Raw genomic sequence first — 9,588 nt, 5'->3', positions numbered from 1 at the left:
AAATCTCAGGCTTTGACTACTGTTTGAAGAGTGCAAATTATCAAATACATAAATTGTTTGTAAATCGCAAAGTTGATTTAGAGGTAATATGTTGTGTGACCTGTTAGAATAGATTAGATTAGTTGGATAGAGTTGGGGAAGATTAAAGATAGTCTTTAGGCATCGGTTTTGTAGGGATTGTAGACGTGACAAAAGGGACAAAGATGCCCTTCCCCATATGGCGATCAAATAATATAAATGAGAATGCATGAAGGCAAAATAGAATTTTAGCAGAACGTGGCATGGGACGAATGCTTTAACTCTCCATAAGATTCCGCTATAAGATGAGATCTTTTTTTGTACATTTTCAATGTGATTGCTCCATGAAAGAGTTTCATCCAGAGTAATACCCAAATATTTGAAGTTGTTCACTCTTTCGATCGCGATTTCAGTGATTTTGGGATTATTATGAGGTTCAATTTTTTTCGATAAGAGTGGAAGATCATATACTTTGTTTTGGTTAGGTTGAGTGTCAAAAGATTTGTGGAAAAGTATTTATGGAGAACTTCTAAATCTTCTTCCATGAGCATGGTAACACTATTTGGACAGGTGCCAGAGTAAAAAAGAGCTGTATCATCGGCAAATAAACGGGGAACACCATGCAGAGGTAGCTTGCTTATATCGTTTATGTACAATAAAAAATAAGAGAGGCCCTATGTTGCTGCCCTGCGGGACACCGATATCTGAAACTTCTAAAGAGCTTCTTGCAGTTCCTAAACAAACAAATTGTTTACGATTGGCCAGAAACTTCGTATCAAGTTGTTCGCAGTGCCCCTGATACCATAACACTCTAGTTTTTGAAGAAGAATTTCATGGTTGAGAGTGTCGAAGGCTTTTTTTAAGTCGAGAAAAATTGAACCTACACTTTTTTTAGAGTCAATTTTTTCAATTACTAAGTCCAATAACTCGCAGATAGCTGTTAGGGTACTCGACCTAATTCTGTGTATTAATAATTTTTCAAATACCTTGCTAAATACGCTAAGTGTTGATATGGGGCGATAGTTGTTCACCTCAAGGATGTCACCTGATTTAAAGATTGGGGTCACTTTAGCTGTTTTTAGGCATTCTGGATAGATGCCAGACTCTCCCATTTTGTTAAAACATTTAGCAAGAATGCTTGAAAATGACAAATGGTGATTTTTAAGTAAAAGCGTAGGTATGTTATCAGGACCATTGCTTTTTTTATTTTTAAGAGTTTTTATAACTGTGATAACCTCATTAGCAGTTGCTGGGTATAAGAATAGAGAGTTTGACACACGGTCAATATTCGCTAAACTATTATATGTTGGATCCACGATTATGTTATTTTCAAGAGTTTTCCCGACGTTGGTGAAATAGTGATTAAATGTCTGACATACTTCATTTTGATCATCTATAATCATTAGACTGCCCCAAATTGTATAGGAAATTTAAAACCTGTAAAATGTTATACGCTGCAGGCTAAAATTGGTCCTGGGCCTAGTACAAGATCTCATGCCAAATTTGGGCCAGATCGGACCACGGGAAGGGGTCGCTCAACGAGCCTAAAGTTTGTATGGGATTTGGAGACATTTTGTTCGAGAGGAACATGAAAAACCAGTTTTCGTCAAAAACTTTTGTCTCCCTCGGCCGATTTCTTTCAAAAACGGGTTTTCTTAAAGCCTACATTATGACAAATATTTCATCTGAAGGTTGCATTTCAATTAAAGTTAAGATAAAAAAGTTATTAAGTTTCAAAAATTGGTTAACTTTTTTAAGGGTGATATTCATCACTTTTTTAATAAGGCGAATAATGTCCGACCAGAACACTCAATGTGAAATACATGCCGTTTCGTTAAATAATGACCGATTTTAACCATTGTTGTTGCGATCGATTGCAATTTTTGATGTTTTTCTGATATTTGAGTTTGGATGATATTCACTTGATAGTTCGGAAAGAAGCAAGGGCGAAAAATGCTTGACAATTTAAAACAAAAATTGCATAACCACAGGGGCTTGGGAACATGACTGGACGATTTGTGATGTCAATAAAAAACAGTTTTTCATCAATAACTTTGGTTCCCGTCGGTCGATTTCTTCCAAAAACAATGTTTCTAAAAGCCTAAATTATGAAAAACATTTCATCCGAAGACTGCATTTCGATAAGAGTTTAGATAAAAAAGTTATGAGGCTTCAAAAATAGGCTAACTTTCTACGGTGGTATTCATTACTGTAAATGAGGCGTCAATATGTTCGACTGGCCCAACTCATCAACAGTGATAAATGCCATCCTTTAAGAAAAACTGTTTTTGAAAGAAATCGGCCAATGGAAACCAAAGTTTGATGAAAAACAGGTTTTTCATGTTTCTTCCGAGCAAAATGTCTCAAAATGCCATACGAACTTCAGTCTCGTTGAGCGACCCCTTGCCGTAATTCGATCTGTCCCAAATTTGGCATGAGATCTTATACTAGGACTAGAATCAATTTTAACCCTAAAGCGCATAATATTGCACAGGTCTTAAATTTCTCACACAAATTTGGGGCAGTCTATTGTACATTTATCCGCCTTTGGGCGGGGTTTATGTTTCATCTTTTCTACCTAACTCAGAATCTTTTTTTTTCTCAAAAAATCTATTCAGAATTGTTGTTATTCTCAGAACCAACCGCCAACATTTTTTTTAGATCGAAAAACACATGGACCAACACTTTATGATGCCAATGAAATGATAATTTTTCGAAAAAAGGTCCTTTTATATTTTTTTCACGTTTTTATTATATTAGCTGTAGCTTTCTTTTGATACAGAATGAAGGTTAATATTGTTAATTGATTTCAGCAAAGTATTTTATTCGGTTTAGAGTGAATTGTGTTTAAGTTTGAAATTACTTTTTTTTAATGTACGCATTTCGTTTCAAAGAAATTTATTTGAAACTCTGTTACCGTGCATGCTTCGAAAAGAAGCAATTGCTACGATGTTGTTTATAATTTGAACTTTGTTAATTACTCTATGCATAAAAAAAAGATTTTGAATAACTTCACGTATCAATATCATTATTTTTTGTAATAAAAAACACTCTAAACATCTTTTAATTTAAATTTATCTTTTAATTGACATCACAAATCGTCCAGTCATGTTCCCCTGTGGTTATGCAATTGTCAAGCATTTTTCCGCCCTTACTTCTTTCCGAACTATCAAGTGAATATCATCCAAATTCAAATATCAGAAAAACATTAAAAAGTGCAATCGAGCGCAACAACAATGGTTAAAATCGGTCATTATTTGACGAATCGGCATGCATTTCACATTGAGTGTTCTGGTCGGACTTTATTCGCCTCATTAAAAAAGTGATGAATATCACCCTTAAAAAAGTTAACCAATTTTTGAAGCTTAATAACTTTTTTATCTTAACTTTAATTGAAATGCAACCTTCAGATGAAATATTTGTCATGATTTAGGCTTTAAGAAAACCCGTTTTTGAAAGAAATCGGCCGAGGGAGACAAACGTTATTGAAAAACTGGTTTTTCATGTTCCTCTCGAACAAAATGTCTCAAAATCGCATACAAACTTCAGGCTCGTTGAGCGACCCCTTCCCGTGGTCCGATCTGGCCCAAATTTGGCATGAGATCTTGTACTAGGCCCAGGGTCAATTTTAGCCTGCAGCGTATAACTTTTTCAAAAGTCGGGTCATTTGGGGCAGTCTAATAATCATGTTATTAACTTTCAAGTTTATCTCAGAGTTAGTTTGAGATCTACCTAGCATTGAATTTATGTTTTTCCAGATTTTTGAATGAGGTGTGTTGTTCAAAATATTTGCGTAATAGTTCTTTTTACAGTTTCTCTTGGTAACTTCAACTTTCTTTGAAATATGGTTAAGCATTTCTTTTAAGTGAGCATCTTCAGGATTCCTTTTCACTCTTTTGATATACCTAATTGTGTTTTATTCTTACCAACGTCCAGAGGTCAAAAGACATCCACGGACAGTAATCACCCTTGAGCTTCACTGACTTAGTCACTTTTTTGGAGGAAGTAGTAAGCAAAGAGTTATAAGTTGTATTTGTAATAACTTTTTAAAATAGGTAAAGGTTTGTTGCAAAGCTATAAAACATTATCAATATTTTGAAATAAAGATCTGAAATCAATGAACAACTTTCCCGAAGACCGCGAGTAATCGTGACTTCTGAGAAAAAAAAATAATGCAGTTTTCTATTTATTATTTTTTTACAAATCTGCAAAAAAAAACGAGAATTCAGACGAAATTTTGTACGAAAATTTAAACAAATTGAATCTTTGATAGTTTTCAAAACACGAGTCAAATCGACTCGCAGTCTTCAACTAAGCTTTGAATAAAAAATCTAAGCTTTGAGTTAAAATCTTTGAATTCAATGACATTTTTAGAATGATGTCAGAAATAGTTGTAATCTTATATATTGGGATTTCTGAAAATTGTAATTGTTTTTTTTTTTTTTTGAGAGTTGTATCTCTGGAACACAAATATCTAGAGAAGATCTGAATCCTTGATTCGGCCTGAACAGCCTCTGTGTGCTGATGGCCATGTAAATTATGAATAAATTAATGAATCCTTGAAAATAAATTGATTCAAAATGAGCTTTATGTTTTTGATATAGGTTCATAAGTTTATCAGTTATCAGAGATCGATTTTACCTACAACCGTTCAATTTTAACATTTTCACAAGCCATATCACCAAAGCTAGAGGTGTATCTGACAAAATCTGACAAATGTTTTGCATTCAGGACGCTTTTGAAAGGCACCAAAAATGGCTGTCTCCCTTGTGAAATCCTCGACTTGTGCGCGAAGTGGTCCAATCCAGACTGGCTCCGTATAGCTTGGCTAGTTACCCAGTAGTCAAATCGCTCTCACTCTTTGTATACTTTTTCATGCTTTCACGCTTAGCTGAACCTAATTTAGTTGGTGTAAATAATACTCTAATTGTAGGATGCCACATCCCTGTGTGTGGAAAAACTGTGTGCTAGGTGGAAATACTATCTTGTCTTTTTATTGTTGCTCAGCAATGCATTTCTTGTTAGGAAACTTTACCCTACGCTCAACTTTCGACCCGATGTGTGTCTATCTTTTTGTGAATATAGCAATTAGGGTAAGTGAGCCCTATTTTGGCATGGTCCTTTTCTTGGCATGCCAACATGTCTTTTCATGTTTTTCAGGTCCAAATTGAGCTTAAAAAATTTGGAATATATTTTCATTGCGAAGAGAATAATTCATTTCAAATCTGTGCATACCGAATTTTTTGATTGTTTGTAAAGCTTAGTTCTTTTAGAAATGGGACAGTTACGAATGCCTGTATCTAAAAAACCATTCGTTTGAACGAAATACTTTCTATGAAGAAAAAGAAGGTAATGTTATTATCTTTCATGAAAAAATTTGAAAAAAAATATTTACCGTTTTTTGCTAAAGAAATTTCTACTTTATTCTTGGTATCTCCCATTGGCCGGCGCACACTTTTTTCAGCCATGGTATTGATCAGTTTCTCCAACTTATACTTCGTAAAATCTATATTTTAGGTAGCTTCACCCTCCTTCTTCAATTTCTGATACTTTTTGGTCCAATACTTCTCTGGAAACTGGAAACTGGAAGCATTTTAGTGGATACAGTTGTTTCGAAATGATCAAATTATATTATTTTTGACCACATTTTTGAACGTTTTTTTTTTCGGTACCGGTTTTACAGCTTAAGAGTTTTGGAACTATCAAAAAATGGTTGTTTGAGGTTGGATTTCAATGAGTCATCACTAGGCAACACTTTCAGCTTATCGGAGAAAATTGTTTTGGACATTTCAGCGATCTACCCTAAGTTTTTCGTTTATTGAAAATTAAAAATGCTGGTATGAGACTTGACTTCCTTGATGATCCTTAACCGTTGTTGCCGATCATGTGCTTCTCTCCAATGCTTGATTTTAACTTTGTGGACATTATTGACAGTGTTTGCATACTTATCCACCACAAAAACTCAGTAATTCTTTGAATAATCAACGGTGTTGTCAGCTATCAATTTGATAATGACGTATTTTCAAAGAAACTGTGCAAAATTATTTTTTTCTTTTTCTCTTGCATCGTACATATCTCAAAAACGCGTAAATTTTAAATTTTGAAAAAAATAGGGCGAATAGTACTTTTTACAGGCAACAAAATGCTGTCAAAATTTTCAATATTCAATAACTAGTTAACGAGTTATTAGCAAATGAAAGTGTCCCATTTCTAAAAGAACTAAGCTTTACTTTAATAAAGAAGTTAATTTTTTTCGATCTGCATCCGAGGAAATTATGTTGGAAATCACCGTATGAAAATCAGATGAACTCACCTTTCTAGTGCAACTGTTAAATTCACATGCGCTTTCAAACGCGTACATTCATTTGAAAAATTTGCATTAAATACTCATGCTTACAGTTAAACTCGGCAAAAAATCAAAAAATACTAGAAAGACTAAAGAGTGAATATTTATTTAGGTTTTGAATAAAAATTTAAAACTAATTTTGTTCCTTTTCTTGGCATGCAACTTCAATCGAAATACACCACCAGTGTTGGAAGCTGGAAAAAATACATGTTCATTAAAGAGGTATTTTTTGGCTGATGTTTTCCCTAAAACTTAATTTAAAACTACGCACAAATGTTTTCATACTAATTGGGTTGTATGATAAGACCGTTGCTATAAACTTAAGCTTCGAAATAAGTTGGAAAACATAAGTGATTCGACTAACTAAAAGTCATATACAAGCATTTCAAATGCAAAAATCGCTATTTGGGAACCATGAATCGAAGGTACATTGGTATGCGTGCGAACAGCATTTGCATTGCAGTCTGCCGAGCAAAAGCCACGTGGTCTCCTACAGAACACAGTGGTTCAAAATATTGAAAAAAAACTAAGTTAAATTAAGCATCTCACAAGACTTAAGATGTTTTTCTTATCAAAAAATTGTTAGATCGATGGCAATTTATGACTTTATTATATAAAATACATTATTAATTGAGTTTTGGAATCGTTTTCTATTGCTTGGGAACCATATACCTACTCAGATTTAATTTTCTGGAATTTTGTTCTAATTTTTTTCATGGAAACAGAAGTTGGAAGTTCAGGAGAATATAGTTTGCTTTCCAATTGTTCCTTAAAATATTTGATGTGAGTCGAATTAAAAAAATGTTTTAGCAAGGTTTACATTCTAACATCTATTTGGCGTGTCAAACCACTGCGCAACACCCCCGGCATTCGAGATGGCTCTTGCTAGAAGCTCATAATCTCAGCTAACAAATTCAAAAGGGCAAAATTTTTAAATACCATTCAAGGAATTTTTCAATTTCTTACTTTATGAAGCCAAACTCCACAATATGAAGACAGTTGTTTCGTAGTGAAAATAATCCTATGTGTCGCAATCGCATTGCGGAATTTCTTGACTTCCGACTTTTTGAAATGAAAGCCTATTTTGTGCTTCCCTTTCAACCAAATTTCATCAATGTTTTCAAAAGCCTTTTTGTTGTATGAGTGGCGCCCGGTGTTCCATCGTCGCATAGAACTTTACGCTCAGCTGACGTCATTCTGTCAGTGGCCTTATATTCAGAATAGCCAACAATTCTGTTAACTGTCAATTGAGCATTGTTGGTAAAGATCTATTGCACTTTGCTGGTGGCCAAGAATCGGATCATCGAAACGGCAAACAATTGGTACGGCGGCCAAGTAATTGGAGCACCGCAGTGAGTACTTTGCATGCATTTTACTCACATTAATGAAAGTTCCATAGAGAAAACATATTTTTGTTGAACTCTAAGCAAGTTAGCAAGTAAATTCTTCAAAGGATGTTATATGGTGCACTCAACAGGAAGGTAGGAATGTCGAAGAAAAGGGTAAACCATGCCTTAGGTGCCAAGGTCGGGTACATTTACCCTATACGCTCACTGACAACATCGAGTTCGCAGTGCCCTATCCGCTTCAATAAATAAATCAAGCGTTCCGGGTAGTTTCGTTCTCGTCAATATCTATTGCCATCCTCACATCAACTGATGATTTGGAAATCCTTCTCATAACTGTATACCGAACTAACTCGTGCTTAAAATCAAATTTCGGAAGCATCCCACCATACGCTCTCCGAATGTTGATTTATACGCCCGCACGTTCCGCAAAGTGCCGAAATCTGCTTCTCGAGGATGGTGAATTATGATCCCAACTTTTCCCAGGGTCCTTAACACGGGCACTCATTCACTATATTTCCTGGCATCAGAGCACAGCGATGACGGAGGGCACACACAGGTGATATTCAAACATGTACATATTTCTATACGGCCGAGAGTTCATTAAATTCTTACACGTGACTTATTTTAATGCTATTTGATTCGGCTAACATTGGCACAAAACGGTGACTACGGAAACACCTCCTGGCAGATTTCTACCATATCAACAACTGCCAGGTGGAAGAGAATTAGAGCAGATCTTTTCGGTGCGCCTTTTTCGTTAGTGCGATGTTTATTATTTTTTGCCCTCATCTTCAGAGCTGTTAGTGATGCTCTAACAAATTTGACTCTAATCATACGGCTTGAATGCATTTCTTGCAGTACGATTCCACTTCTCGAATGTGTTTACCAAAGCTAAACTCAGTCTGCATGGACAATATTTATTTAGGAGAATCGGATAATCATAAAAAAGTGGAATTTGTTTGATCTTAACTTACAACATTTTCGTATTGTTGCACTCACATCATTCATCGAAAGTCCACTCGTACATCAAAACAGGCAAAAATAGAACAGCTTACACTGTGGCAGAAAACGGAAAATTTTCTAAACTTCAGACTGAAAACAACGAATTTGAGAAGGTGTATTACCTGTATAGTTTCTATATTTTTAAAATTAACTTTATGAGATAGCAAAGCCTAAGAAAAAACCAAACAAATATCAACAAAGATATTTCACTGATTTACGATTAAAACTATGGAAACTGTAAAGCCGATGACAGTTAGATATCTTGCCTAGTCATTGATTTCAAAGCGTAGATCTCCATAAAATAGGATAAGTGAGCCTTATTTTGGCATGATCCCTTTCTAGGCATACCAAAACGCCTTATCGTGTTTTTTCAGGTAAAATAGAGCTTAAAATTTTGAATATTTTTATTGCATTGAGAATAATGTATTTCAAAACTGTGCATTTTTTGATTGATTGTACTTTTTAAAAGTAGTTTTTTATTTGCATACGAGGCAACTATGTTGAAAAATCACCATATGATAGCCACATTCATAGAAGAGGTTGCAAAAATCCAATGCCTATGTAGCAAATCGCTGTGCCGAAAATGCACTGAAAAGTGTACTGGGCCAATGATGATATGATTGGAAAAGCACTACTGGCATAAAGACTCGAGCTCCCAAGCGAATTGAAGCAAGGACACTACTTCCAGTTTCGCTAAAATTTCCTAGATAATATTTGCCCCTGGACGTAGCTATTCCCGAGCAGACTTTTATGGCAAAATTATAGCAAATTTTGCTATCACGCCCTGAGAGTTTAATATGCTCTCATTTTGCTTGACATAAGGTGCATCATCGTGATTTCAAAATTTTTAAGAATACGACAGCAAAACGAGAT

This window comes from Uranotaenia lowii, chromosome 2 (genome assembly GCF_029784155.1).
Source record: "Uranotaenia lowii strain MFRU-FL chromosome 2, ASM2978415v1, whole genome shotgun sequence".
Classification (NCBI taxonomy): domain Eukaryota; kingdom Metazoa; phylum Arthropoda; class Insecta; order Diptera; family Culicidae; genus Uranotaenia; species Uranotaenia lowii.
This window is presented reverse-complemented; position numbering follows the sequence as displayed.